Below are 15,385 nucleotides of genomic sequence, written 5' to 3'. Positions count from 1 at the left end.
AATCCCACGTTGGTAGGTTCCTGAAAACGGAAGCTTTCTCTTCCGAAACGCGTCGGTATTAATGAAGTTAGACTTTTAGATGGCCATAATTATAAGTGTGGCTGAACCGAAATATTGTGATAATTTCCTTTTATTCTATTAGTACCGCAATCTCGCGTCCATCAGGCTGCATTGGTTTGACATTTCTGTAACTCTGAACTGCCACGTGGGAGTAATTGGCTTGGGCCGGTGCTGTCGCGTGACCTTTCATGGTTTACGTATTCATGACGCATGTCTCTTCGACCTTGCGAGAGATACCACGACGCCCACGGGAAACTTTGTGTGTATTCCCGACATGCTCCCGCATTGTGTTTTCGGTGGAAGGGCAGCTGTCAGTGCACCAGGGGCAATACAGAACGGTGAATAAAACGAAATAAAAGGAAATATCATACAAGTTCTACTGTGATACTTTTGTATTGCTTTCCTTCCTCCCAACATTTAGGAAGACAAAATTTGCGACAGAGCGAATATATTAGAGAGAATTTTCTGCTGGATAAATGAAATCGGAGGACTTGACTGTTTCAATGATCGTGATTGAAAGGACTTATCGCAGTTTTACTGTTTTTAAAGTTTGTAATAGAGATAGGTACATCTTATTTTAATGATCGTATGCCTTTTGTTGTAAGAGCACTTGGTCGACGTGAAGTTGACACTGATGAAGGAATTTATGTATGGTGTAAAGGACATATTGTGTGTGAAAATCTCATACTTATCGGCTATTTGATTGTACTTTTTCAGAAATAATGTCTGTGACCTTAAAAAAAAAAGCTACATATTGGTCTTGCCAGAAACCGAGAAGCGATTGTTCTTAGTGTTGTAGCTCTCAAGGGCGCCATAGGATGCTCTCTGTATGAGGCACCTCAGTGCATATTGTGTCGGCTATTGTGGGAGTTCCCACCGACACAAACAAGCAAGTAGAGAAGTTATGATGACTGGCGGTAGGAATCCAAAATCATCTGTGCAAAGCACTTCCAGATTAATTGAAATCCTTGCTTATATACACTCCTGGAAATGGAAAACAGAACACATTGACACCGGTGTGTCAGACCCACCATACTTGCTCCGGACACTGCGAGAGGGCTGTACAAGCAATGATCACACGCACAGCACAGCGGACACACCAGGAACCGCGGTGTTGGCCGTCGAATGGCGCTAGCTGCGCTGCATTTGTGCACCGCCGCCGTCAGTGTCAGCCAGTTTGCCGTGGCATACAGAGCTCCATCGCAGTCTTTAACACTGGTAGCATGCCGCGACAGCGTGGACGTGAACCGTATGTGCAGTTGACGGACTTTGAGCGAGGGCGTATACTGGGCATGCGGGAGGCCGGGTGGACGTACCGCCGAATTGCTCAACACGTGGGGCGTGAGGTCTCCACAGTACATCGATGTTGTCGCCAGTGGTCGGCGGAAGGTGCACGTGCCCGTCGACCTGGGACCGGACCGCAGCGACGCACGGATGCACGCCAAGACCGTAGGATCCTACGCAGTGCCGTAGGGGACCGCACCGCCACTTCCCAGCAAATTAGGGACACTGTTGCTCCTGGGGTATCGGCGAGGACCATTCGCAACCGTCTCCATGAAGCTGGGCTACGGTCCCGCACACCGTTAGGCCGTCTTCCGCTCACGCCCCAACATCGTGCAGCCCGCCTCCAGTGGTGTCGCGACTGGCGTGAATGGAGGGACGAATGGAGACGTGTCGTCTTCAGCGATGAGAGTCGCTTCTGCCTTGGTGCCAATGATGGTCGTATGGGTGTTTGGCGCCGTGCAGGTGAGCGCCACAATCAGGACTGCATACGACCGAGGCACACAGGGCCAACACCCGGCATCATGGTGTGGGGAGCGATCTCCTACACTGGCCGTACACCACTGGTGATCGTCGAGGGGACACTGAAAAGTGCACGGCACATCCAAACCGTCATCGAACCCATCGTTCTACCATTCCTAGACCGGCAAGGGAACTTGCTGTTCCAACAGGACAATGCACGTCCGCCACCCAACGTGCTCTAGAAGGTGTAAGTCAACTACCCTGGCCAGCAAGATCTCCGTATCTGTCCCCCATTGAGCATGTTTGGGACTGGATGAAGCGTCGTCTCACGCGGTCTGCACGTCCAGCACGAACGCTGGTCCAACTGAGGCGCCAGGTGGAAATGGCATGGCAAGCCGTTCCACAGGACTACATCCAGCATCTCTACGATCGTCTCCATGGGAGAATAGCAGCCTGCATTGCTGCGAAAGGTGGATATACACTGTACTAGTGCCGACATTGTGCATGCTCTGTTGCCTGTGTCTATGTGCCTGTGGTTCTGTCAGTGTGATCATGTGATGTATCTGACGCCAGGAATGTGTCAATAAAGTTTCCCCTTCCTGGGACAATGAATTCACGGTGTTCTTATTTCAATTTCCAGGAGTGTATTAAGTGAAGAAACATCTTAACTTCCTGTACTTATTGTGCCTTCTGCAACAATTACTTTACTTTCTATTACTAGTCGCAGAACGCAGGCTAAGTAACGTCTTCTTATTACTGACTACGGATGCTCACAAAGTATGCAATCTGACTGGGCCGACAAGCTGTGGGCGGCTGGTTAAATTAGCGTTGACAGAGTGCGCTAAACTCTGTCTTCCTGGAGGTGCGATACTGCTCATGCGTTTCATTGGCGCTTGGGTCACCATCTTCTTGACGCTGTTTCGCCGTTCTGCGTTGGTCGGTGTGCAATCGATGCTTTAGGACTGCACAATGTATTTCTGTGAGTCGCAGCTAGATAGCATGATTGTGCAACAGAGTGCTGCGTAACGTAAGGCCCACCCCGGGCTCTGTAGTCTGCCTGCCCGCGCAAGTAATCACGTTAGAAAAGGATTAGAGAAAACTTGTAATCACATAATGAGGAAACTCCCAAGCAAAGAATTGTTCTGAACAGGGCAAACCACGAATTGCTGTTTTGTGGAAATGTTTCTAGGATGTTTTGCTGTTACTAGTGAGTATGGAACTAAATTTTGTCTGCAGCTCCATCAGACTAAAAATCTTAGCAGAAGACATGCAGTTTAAACAATAAATTATGTCAGTGTTTCTCCATGAAATTTCTGAAAGTGTGGGTAGTTTTCTGGATTGGTACTTGCACAAAATTTGGGGGATCCCGTGCTCGATCTCACATGAGTCACAGATTTTAACACACACCAAAAGACGTTCTTCAGCTGTGGGAAAGCAACCTCTAGATCGCTGATAAGGGCCATTGCTCAAAATCCAATTCTAACGTGATGATTCCCGCTACCAGTTGTGGTGAAATGACGGAGGTGTATGTGGCAGCAAATGAAAAGTCTGAATGTTACTTATAGAATAAACTTAAATTTTTGTCTCACTGTCAACGAATAAGAAATAAAAAGTGAGCAGATATCTTCCACACAGTTCTCCGTTTCTTACCATCAGGATTTTCTCAAGGTTACCGAACAAGACCGTGAGTGACCACAGTAATTTCTTCATAGTGCTTGCTATTCTTCAGCGTTATTTAAAATACGCCTCCCTTTCTATGGTGGTAGAAACATAAAATTATATACACTGAAGTACCAAGGAAACTGGTGCACCTGTCTAATATCGTGCGGTCCCCGCGAGCACGCAGAACTGCCGCAACACGGCGCGGCATGTTCTTGACAACTGTCTGGAGTAGTGCTGGAGGGAATTGACAAAATTAATCCCTCAGGGCTGTCCAGGGCTGAACAGCACGTTGCAAGGCATCCCAGATATGCCCAATAATGGCCATGTATGGGGAGTTTGGTGGTCAACGAAAGTGTTGCAACTCAGAAGAGTGTTCCTGGAGTAGCAGTTCTGCCCGTATCGATAATGTTTCGTTGAATGGTTCACACGCTAACATCTCTTCTTTGACCAGCAATGACATATGCAGGAATTTACGGAAGTGTCGCACTTCTGTCACGCTGAACGATTCTCTTAAGTCGTCATTGGTCTCGTCCTTGCGGATCTTCTTCTGGCATCAGCAATGTCGGAGATTTGATACTTTACCTGATTCCTGATATTCACGGTACACTCTTGAAATGGTCGTACGGGACAATCCCCACATCATCCCTGCTTATGTTCCATCGCTAATGCGCCGACTATAACAAAAACTTCAAACTCACTTAAATCTTGATAACCAGTCTTTGTTGTAGCAGTAACCGATATGCACCGAACTGCAACAGACACTTGTTGTGTTGTGTAGAGGTTGACGATCACAGAACCGTATTCTGTCTGTTTATGAATCTCTGTATTTTAACACGCATGCCTATGCCAGTTTTTTTGTCAATTCGGTGTATAAATGCAACAGAAACATGATAACGGCTGGAGAGAATTTGTTTGTTGACCAAAGTTATGTCAACTGTTCTAAGTTATTAACTGAGTTCAGGGTTACAGAAAAACTCGGTGCTCTGAGTTCTCATTTCAAATACGCGTATGAGGTTGTATAAGGTCTGATAGTGCTATCACATGGATACCCTGAATTACATTAAGACGAGGTGCATTCAAGTTCTAAGGACTCCGATTTATTTTCTAATTAACTACTCACATGAAATCGATGAAACTGGCGTTAATTCTCGACGTAATCGCCCTGCAGACGTACACATTTATCAGAACGCTGATGCCATGATTCCATGGCAGCGGCGAAGGCTGTCTGTTTTGACCACTGGAAAATCGCTGAGACAATAGCAGCACGGCTGGTGAATGTGCGGCCACGGAGAGTGTCTTTCATTGTTGGAAAAAGCCAAAGTCACTAGGAGATAGGTCAGGTGAGTAGGGAGCATGAGGAATCACTTCAAAGTTGTTATCACGAAGAAACTGTTGCGTAACGTTAGCTCGATGTGCGGGTGCGTTGTCTTGGTGAAACAGCACACGCGCAGCCCTTCCCGGACGTTTTTGTTGCAGTGCAGGAAGGAATTTGTTCTTCAAAATATTTTCGTAGGATGCAGCTGTTACCGTAGTGCCCTTTGGAACGCAATGGGTAAGGATTACGCCCTCACTGTCCCAGAACATGGGCACCATCATTTTTGCAGCACTGGGGATTACCCGAAATTTTTTTGGTGGCGGTGAATCTCTGTGCTTCCATTGAGCTGACTGGCGCTTTGTTTCTGGATTGAAAAATGGCATCCACGTCTCATCCACTGTCACAACCGACGAAAAGAAAGTCCCATTCATGCTGTCGTTAAACGTCAACATTGCTTGGCCACATGCCACACGGGCAGCCATGTGGTCGTCCGTCAGCATTCGTGGCACCCACCTGGATGACACTTTTCGCATTTTCAGGTCGTCATGCAGGATTGTGTGCACAGAACCCACAGAAATGCCAACTCTGGAGGCAATATGTTCAACAGTCATTCGGCGATCCCCCAAAACAATTCTCTCCACTTTCTCGATCATTTTGTGAGGCCAGCTTGTGCGGGCCCGAGGTTGTTTAGGTTTGTTGTCACAAGTTGTTCTGCCATCATTAAACTGTCGCACCCACGAACGCACTTTCGACACATCCATAACTCCATCACCACATGTCTCCTTCAACTTTCGATGAATTTGAATTGGTTTCACCCCACGCAAATTCAGAAAACAAATGATTGCACGCTGTTCAAGTAAGGAAAACGTCGCCGTTGTAAGTATTTAAAACAGTTCTCATTCTTGCCGCTGGCGGTAAAATTCCATCTTTCGTACGGTGCTGCCATCTCTGGGACGTATTGACAATGAACGCGGCCTCATTTTAAAACAATGCGCATGTTTCTATCTCTTTCCAAGCCCGGAGAAAAAAAATCGGAGGCCTTAGAACTTGAATGCACCTCATAAATTGCTTATATAGGATCATTTAGCGGCATTAGGAAACATGATTCACATTCATTTGTAAACATCTTTATTTGTGGGTATTATCATACTGGTTTTATAAACAAGAAGCAGGTTTAAGTCAGCCACTGTCATTGCGAAAACAATCAAATTCTTTTCTCTGTTATAGGCGCCTCTTCCTTCGTAATGGTGGAAAAGCGTGGTGCCATCACCCTCGGTCTCGACGACGCTCCAGACAGCAAGGTGTCGACACATGGGAAAATGATGCCAGAGCTGAGAAGTTCATGTGGCCTGGAAAGTGGGCCAATGACGTATCATTGGCGCCTAATTTCACCACAATTCAGTCCGACCCCGTTGTGTTGATGTCACAGGATGAGAAGGTCGTCAAACACTTCTTACCCACATTTTACCCCTTCGTTTGACACGTCGGCGATTGTTGAGAGAAAGGCGACGCCCAGCATTGAAATGACGTCGTTTACTTATGGGTGACCGAGGTAAACAAAATGGTTCAAATGGCTCTGAGTACTACGGGACTAAACTTCTGAGGTCGCTACTCCCCTAGAACTTAGAACTAGTTAAACCTAACTAACCTGAGGACATCACACACATCCATGCCCGAGGTAGGATTCTAACCTGCGACCGTGGCGGTCTCGCGGTTCCAGACTGCAGCGCCTAGAACCGCACGGCCACTTCAGCCGGCCGAGGTAAACATTCCTGACACACCACCGTTGGGAACCGGCGCGGAGAGGCCGCAGGGGTGGCATAAAGGGGGCCAATGAAACCACTCTTTTCACAGGGGCGCTGATTTCCACACATTTCGCGGTCGTAAACGACAGTTCGCATTGAGACGCACAGTAGGAAAACGTTCTCGACAACATTTGACTGCCTACGCCCTCGGGATTTTCAACTGTTCTCTAAGGACAGCGGATATACCGGTTCCCGTCAGATCACCGAAGTTAACGGCTGTCGGGCGTGGCCGGCACTTGGATAGGTGACTATTCGGGCCGCCATGCGCTGTTGCCATTTTTCGGGGTGCACTCAGCCTCGTGATGCCAACTGAGGATCTACTCGACCGAATACCAGCAGCTCCGGTCAAAGAAAACCACCAGGAGAGCGGTGTGCTGACCACACGGCCCTCCTATCCGCTTCCTCAGCTGAAGATGACACTGCGGTTGGATGTACCCGGTGGGCCACTTGTGGCCTGAAGACGGAGTGCTTTCTTGTAAGGACAGTGTGGGGCTGTACCCCAATCGAAAGTGATCGCACCTGTTCGAAGCGCAGTGTGACCTCAAATTTTGCTCTCGTCTACAGGTTAGAACCACTACGTACCGTTCAAAACCACTCCGAAATTTGAAGCTGATCAGAAGTAGCCAACGGTGCTTATGATTTCTTAGCGCTTCAATTTTGTGCCCATTTATGGCATGTCAAGGGGCATGAGGCATAGATACATGGATGAATAATGCAGCAGAGGGCATGCCTAAGAAGCCCCATTTCGCCAAAATTCTCGACGGCACGCACCCACCTTTATAGGGAATTTTAAAAATGCACCTGTGCGTACAGAATACGTGGCGAGAGAACCAAACAGCAGCAGACAGGCTACGTTACTACTCTTCCACCACAACAATGCTCCTCTTGCACCTGAAAGTAGGCCATCCAGAATCGGAGGAAGAGAAGATTATTTTTTAACGTCTCGTCATAAACATCATCATTAGAGACGGAGCACAAGGTAGGATTAGGGAAGGATGGAGGGAGAAAGCAGTCGTGCCGTTTCGAAGGAACAGTCCCTGCATTTGCTTTAGCCGGCCGGTGTGGCCGAGAGGTTCTAGGCGCTTCAGTTTGGAACGGTGCGACCGCTGCGGTCGCAGCTTCGAATCCTGCCTCGGGCATGGATGTGTGTGATATCCGTAGGTTAGTTACGTTTAAGTAGTTCTAAGTTGTAGGGGACTGATGACCTCAGATGTTAAGTCCCATAGTGCTCAGAGCCTTTGAACCATTTGCTTTAAGCCATTTAGGGAAACCACAAAAAATCTAAGTCAGGATGAACGGACGCGGGTTTGAACCATCGTCATCCCGAAAACAAGTCCAGCGTGCTAACCACTGCACTACCCCGCTCGGTCCCAGAATTGGAGAGTATCAGAGGAGTTAACGGCCTGCCAGCGCTTAGGACAGAAAAAGACAGAAAAAGTCAAATGAGGGAAATAATTCATACACTTGGAAATTTTTGTTACGTGGTATGAGGGAGTTCCATGGAGAACATTCTAGGATTTCTGACCGAAGGAATTTCCTACAAACAGGTCATGTTCACTTTTTCTATACGACAAATAGTTTGATCGTAGCGAGCGAGAGTATATCGTAAACTAGGGCGTGGTTTATGAAGGCCAGCTTTAACATTGCAGGGTTGCATAAAGCGACAGCGGTATGTGCTGCTCAATAATCGTGTGTACAGTGTGTTTGTCTTAAGGCGAGACACCTAAAGATCTTGAAAACTGTGCATATTACGAGAAAATTGTTCCGTGTGAAAAGTTAAGATTAGTAAAGGGGATACTGACGCCGTTACAACTGGCCGCCTCCTAAGCTCCCCTCTAGCAAGCGCATTGTCAAGTGGGGAAAACTCAACTTTATTGCATGTTCACTCTCCATGCCAAAAAAATACTACGATCTACTCAAACCATTGTTCCTCATTCGTGGTAGATGGCGCTGTAATTGACAGTTGTCAAGCATGCCTGTTTTTGCAATTAATAGCCGAATCATATGAATCGACATTTCATTTGCAACGTAAATGTAAACTTTTATTTCCTAACGGTTGATATTCACTTACGAACTCTACCTGTGTGTTGCTAATCTGGGCCCTGCTGTACAAACAGTTTGGCTAGACATTGACAGTTCTGGCAGATAAGCTTGTATGGTAACTTTTGGGCTGTCCGGTTGGTCGTGCGCTGTAACGCACGGCTTTCCAGGCAGGAAGGTGCGCCTGGTCCCCGGCACGAATCCGTCCGGCGGATTTGTGTTGAGGTCTGGTGAACCGGCTAGTCTGTCGACGGTTTTTAGGCGGTTTTCCATCTGCCTTGGCGAATGCGGTCTGGTTCCCCTTATTCCGCCTCAGTTACACTATCTCGGCGATTGCTGCGCAAACAAGTTCCCCATGTACGCGTACACCACCATTACTCTACCACGCTAACATAGGGGCTACGCTCGTCAGGTGTGAGACATTCCCTGGAGAGTCCACCAGGGGTCGAACCGCACAATAACCCTGTGTTCGGTGCGGGGCGGCGGAGGGGTGAAGTGGACAGCGGTAGTCGTTATGGGGTTGAGGACCACTGCGGCTGCGGCGGGGACGCAGCCTCTTCGTCGTTTCTAGGCTGCCGGTTAAAATACAGTGTGTTAACTGTAAGTCGGCTGAGTTGTGAGGGGAGTGTGGGGAGAGGAGGAAGCAAGCATTGGCTGGCGAGGGGAGGGGAGCCGTTGGGAGGGGGGACAAGGCACGCCTACCAGTTGCGGTGCAGGCACTACAAATTGCGCGTCATGCTTACACAAAAGCAGACGAAAGGCTTGGAAGGAAACCTCGCTTTAAATGTTGTTCGTAAACGAAACTGAAATCATGTACATTAATATCTATATACACTCCTGGAAATGGAAAAAAGAACACATTGACACCGGTGTGTCAGACCCACCATACTTGCTCCGGACACTGCGAGATGGCTGTACAAGCAATGATCACACGCACGGCACAGCGGACACACCAGGAACCGCGGTGTTGGCCGTCGAATGGCGCTAGCTGCGCAGCATTTGTGCACCGCCGCCGTCAGTGTCAGCCAGTTTGCCGTGGCATACGGAGCTCCATCGCAGTCTTTAACACTGGTAGCATGCCGCGACAGCGTGGACGTGAACCGTATGTGCAGTTGACGGACTTTGAGCGAGGGCGTATAGTGGGCATGCGGGAGGCCGGGTGGGCGTACCGCCGAATTGCTCAACACGTGGAGCGTGAGGTCTCCACAGTACATCGATGTTGTCGCCAGTGGTCGGCGGAAGGTGCACGTCCCCGTCGACCTGGGACCGGACCGCAGCGACGCACCGATGCACGCCAAGACCGTAGGATCCTACGCAGTGCCGTAGGGGACCGCACCGCCACTTCCCAGCAAATTAGGGACACTGTTGCTCCTGGGGTATCGGCGAGGACCATTCGCAACCGTCTCCATGAAGCTTGGCTACGGTCCCGCACACCGTTAGGCCGTCTTCCGCTCAAGCCCCAACATCGTGCAGCCCGCCTCCAGTGGTGTCGCGACAGCGCGACAGGCATGAATGGAGGGACGAATGGAGACGTGTCGTCTTCAGCGATGAGAGTCGCTTCTGCCTTGGTGCCAATGATGGTCGTATGCGTGTTTGGCGCCGTGCAGGTGTGCGCCACAATCAGGACTGCATACGAACGAGGCACACAGGGCCAACACCCGGCATCATGGTGTGGGGAGCGATCTCCTACACTGGCCGTACACCACTGGTGATCGTCGAGGGGACACTGAATAGTGCACGGTACATCCAAACCGTCATCGAACCCATCGTTCTACCATTCCTAGACCGGCAAGGGAACTTGCTGTCCCAACAGGACAATGCACGTCCGCATGTATCCCGTGCCACCCAACGTGCTCTAGAAGGTTTAAGTCAACTACCCTGGCCAGCAAGATCTCCGGATCTGTCCCCCATTGAGCATGTTTGGGACTGGATGAAGCGTCGTCTCACGCGGTCTGCACGTCCAGCACGAACGCTGGTCCAACTGAGGCGCCAGGTGGAAATGGCACGGCAAGCCGTTCCACAGGACTACATCCAGCATCTCTACGATAGTCTCCATGGGAGAATAGCTGCCTGCATTGCTGCGAAAGGTGGATATACACTGTACTAGTGCCGACATTGTGCATGCTCTGTTGCCTGTGTCTATGTGCCTGTGGTTCTGTCAGTGTGATCATGTGATGTATCTGACCCCAGGAATGTGTCAATAAAGTTTCCCCTTCCTGGGACAATGAATTCATGGTGTTCTTATTTCAATTTCCAGGAGTGTATATATAAATGAATGTATGTATGTTTGTCTACTATGCGCTCACAAACCATTCATCCGATTGCAATGAAACTTTGGTGTGCTGTTCTCCGAACGCCCTAAAAGAGTAATAGACAATATTTCAAGAGTTAGGTTACTGTTGCATGCGTAGCACAATTGATTAGGTAAAGGCTTGTCATGCAGTGGACCCGGGTTTGATTCACAATGCTCCCAATTTTTTATTTCATTCCCCGCGATGTTAAACTATTAATTATTAATTTTAAATGTACTTAAACAGGTTATATAGTATAACGTAACTGTCAATCTCTATATATACAAATGAATGTATGTATGTCTGCCCTCTGTGCGTTTTGAATTTGGAAATGTACTGTAATATGAATGTGTTTAGAAATAATACAGTAACCAGTGGTGTTTCCATACAAAGCAATACGGTAGCAAGGAAAAGTGAAATATAAGGTAATTCGGACGAAATAGGGGGCTCCTTCAAAGTGATCGCGAACAAAATATCTGAAATGAAAACTCACCTTTTCTTGCTAGGCGTTTGTGGTGATACGCCAGGATGATTCTTGGAAAACTCTTTGAATCTTCCAATGCTACGCATGCTTTGTCCTGTGTATGTAACAGCTCTCAGTGAAGATTTGTAAATGGGGTGAAGCAATTTTTTCTGCTCCCTCTCTCTTTCGCAGCATTCAATCACACGCAATATAATTTTGCGAGCATCGCTACGTAATACTGGTTTCCTTCTAACCGTAGGCCTACCGGTAGGGGTTGTTGGCGACTCCCGAGATGGGCCAGCAACTGCCTCTTCACTCATTTTGATAATGTTTAGCACAACTGCACAATAAAAACACGCAGAACAGTACAGCGCAAAACAATAACGAAGCAGACGATAAAGGCTACCGTGTACACCACAGTCAGCTACATAATGTTGGCAGCAGTCGAAACTGCGTGCCTACCGAAGCCTCCCGACGGTTACCGACTTCTACCGATTCAGGACTAGGGAGAGGTCTGCCATCTATAAGTTTACACACTGTACAATGGTAACGTAGTTTTCTGTTCCCTGCGGCGTTAATTGTGGCGAGTCCCAAACCAACTTTCTCTATACGAGAAATAGTTTGATCGTAGCGATATTTCGTAGTGATGTGGAACGAGTCGAATGGCGTTATACATGTTGCATTTGTTGTGAAGAAGATCGAAATAATTTATGGTGACACTTCTACAGGAAACCATGCTTGGTGGCCGTCCCAGCCTTCAGTGTGTGTTTCCATCCAGCCACAATAGCTCACGCTGGACGCTACATTGTCACGTGCGGAATGCAAACCACAACTGACGTAATAGAATAAAATGTCCGTAACTGATAGTAAGGTAGGCCCACCTGCCATGGATACACTCATATGCTCACCTCACCGCCCACCTCCCCACCACGAGGCACGCGCCAGCTCAGTGCCTGGAACTTCATAAGCATGAACTCCGAACGTCTCAGTTCCACTCCACTCTAGACGCGCATTTCTTGGACAGCTGGTTTAGATTAGATTAGATTAGATTAATACTAGTTCCATGGATCATGAATACGATATTTCGTAATGATGTGGAACGAGTCGAATGGCGTTATACATGTTGCATTTGTTGTGAAGAAGATCGAAATAATTTATGGTGACACTTCTACAGGAACCCAAATGACGAGAGGTATGATGGCACAGAGCAATTAAACACCCCAGTTGTGAGAGACAATGAAACCCAGCGATATCATTCATCCTGACGGGAAAAGAAAATTATTACATCCTCGGCATTGTTTCTGGATCACACTAAACGTAGTTTCTAACCAGATTAAAACGGCTAACCATACTATACTGTACAACCGTATTTTCAATACTACTAAACTTCGAAATTAAATATCAGCCGTTACAACACAAAGATTTTCATTTGCATCCGTCAGTTCTTCATTGCATATACACGCACACTTAATATTTGTCGTTTACATCTCGATCTCTCGTGAATCGAAAACAATGGTTCAAGTAAATTAAATCCCTACACATGGTAAAAATGGATGTAAATGTGTATATATCTACTTCAAGTATTAGGCTTTCCATATTTTGGGAGGAGTAAATATAAAGAAAACAAGAAATAAGTGTCTACTAAACGTGGGCACTAAAATGTAGACTTAAAGAACTGTGAGCACTTGTTCACCTACGCTAGAGTGAAACACGTAACTTCTACTGAACGACTTCCCATGCATGTTGAACTATGCATTTTGGAACGCATGTTCACTAGACTTTTTTTGTTTTTGTCCATATTATCGTGGTTCATGGTGTGGGTTCCTGTAGTCATGGCCTAGTTCATGAACCACGGGCAACTTATGAGTGGCCAAGTAAGTGGTCCCGACAATAGATTGCAGTGCAATAAAGCGGCTGGGGTGGATGAAATTAAGTCGGAACTCATCTAATACAGTGGAATGTCAGGTCTTAAATGGCTACACAGGATAACTGAAATGGCATGGGAGTCGGGAGAGGTTCCATCAGACTGGACAAAAGCAGTAATCACACAAATCTTTAAACATGGAAACAGAAAAGATTGTAACAACTACAGAGGTATCTCTTTAATCAGCGTTGTGGGTAAAATCTTCTCAGGTACTGTTGAAAGGAAAGTGCGAGTTTTAGTTGATGATCAATTGGATGAAAATCAGTGTGGGTTTAGGCCTCTTAGAGGTTGGCAGGACCAGATCTTTAACTTACGGCAAATAATGGAGAAGTGTTATGAGTGGAACAAGGAATTATATCTATGCTTTATATATCTAGAAAGGGCATATAACCGGGTTCCTAGGAGGAAGTTATTGTCTGTTTTACAAGATTATGGAATAGGAGGCAAACTTTTGCAAGCAATTAAAGGTCTTTACATGGATAGTCAGGCAGCTGTTAGAGTTGACGGTAAATTGAGTTCATGGTTCAGAGTAGTTTCAGGGGTAACACAAGGCTGCAACCTGTCTCCACTGTTGTTCATATTATTTATGGATCATATGTTGAAAACAATATATTGGCTGGGTGAGATTAAGATATGTGAACACAAAATAAGCAGTCTTGCATATGCGGATAACTTAGTTGTGATGGCAGATTCGATTGAAAGTTTGCAAAGTAATATTTCAGAGCTAGATCAGAAATGTAAGGACTATGGTATGAAGATTAGCATCTCCAAAACGAAAGTAATGTCAGTGGGAAAGAAATATAAACTGATTGAGTGCCAAAGAGGAGGAACAAAGTTAGAACAGGAGGACGGTTTCAAGTACTTAGGACGCATATTCTCACAGGATGGCAACATAGTGAAAGAACTGGAAGCGAGGTGTAGCAAAGCTAATGCAGTGAGCGCTCAGCTACGATCTACTCTCTTCTGCAAGAAGGAAGTCAGTACCAAGACTAAGTTATCTGTGCACCGTTCAATCTTTCGACCAACTTTGTTGTATGGATTCAGGTTACCTTATCAACAAGGTTGAGGTTACGGATATGAAAGTAGCTAGGATGATTGCAGGTACTAGTAGATGGGAACAATGGCAGGAGGGTGTCCACAATGAGGAAATCAAAGAAAAACTGGGAATGAACTCTATAGATGTAGCAGTCAGGGCGAACAGGCTTAGATGGTGGGGTCATGTTACACGCATTGGAGAAGCAAGGTTACCAAAGAGACTCATGGATTCAGCAGTAGAGGGTAGGAGGAGTCGGGGCAGACCGAGGAGAAGGTACCTGGATTCGGTTAAGAATGATTTTGAAGTAATAGGTTTAACATCAGAAGAGGCTCCAATGTTAGCACTGAATAGGGGATCATGGAGGAACTGTATAAGGGGGGCTATGCTCCAGACTGAACGCTGAATGGCATAATCAGTCTTAAATGATGATGATGATGGTGATGATGATGATGTCCATATTATCTCCTCCCAAAATATGAAAAACAAGAGCCTGGAGTAGAATAAATGTGTTTCATAGTATCGAAGTTGAACAATTGCTCAAATCTCTTAAGGTAAGAGCCTTAGAGCTCTTTCTTACCACAAAGGTATTCCTTGATTTGGTGTAAGGAACGTGTCCCGTTTGTGGTGTTTTTCTGTGACAGTCTGTACATGTACGTATGTAAGGTCGACATCACCTTCTAAGCACTGCACCGATTTCAACCGAATAAGGTACACATGTTATTTAAAGTCTGGAAATAATTACTTTGGGCGTAAGATCGATATACCTACCAAAGAGGTGTGGGTGGGGGTGAAAAATCAGTGTAGCCCAGGATGCGCACGGACTGTCACTTTTGTGATCCTGTATTTGAGAATGCAAGCGCGTAGTGACTTTTAACAAGCTTTAGATATAATTTCAAACCTTTACGCAACATTTTCTTTCTCACAACCCCCAGAAAACAATGAAAAGGGAATAGTTTAATCGCTTGCTACATGCAGTAAAACGCCCCTTGAAGCATGACGTTTTATTTGATAACTTCTTTACCACTAACAGCATTGGCAATAGATTT

This window comes from Schistocerca cancellata, chromosome 1 (assembly GCF_023864275.1).
Source record: "Schistocerca cancellata isolate TAMUIC-IGC-003103 chromosome 1, iqSchCanc2.1, whole genome shotgun sequence".
NCBI lineage: Eukaryota > Metazoa > Arthropoda > Insecta > Orthoptera > Acrididae > Schistocerca > Schistocerca cancellata.
This window is presented reverse-complemented; position numbering follows the sequence as displayed.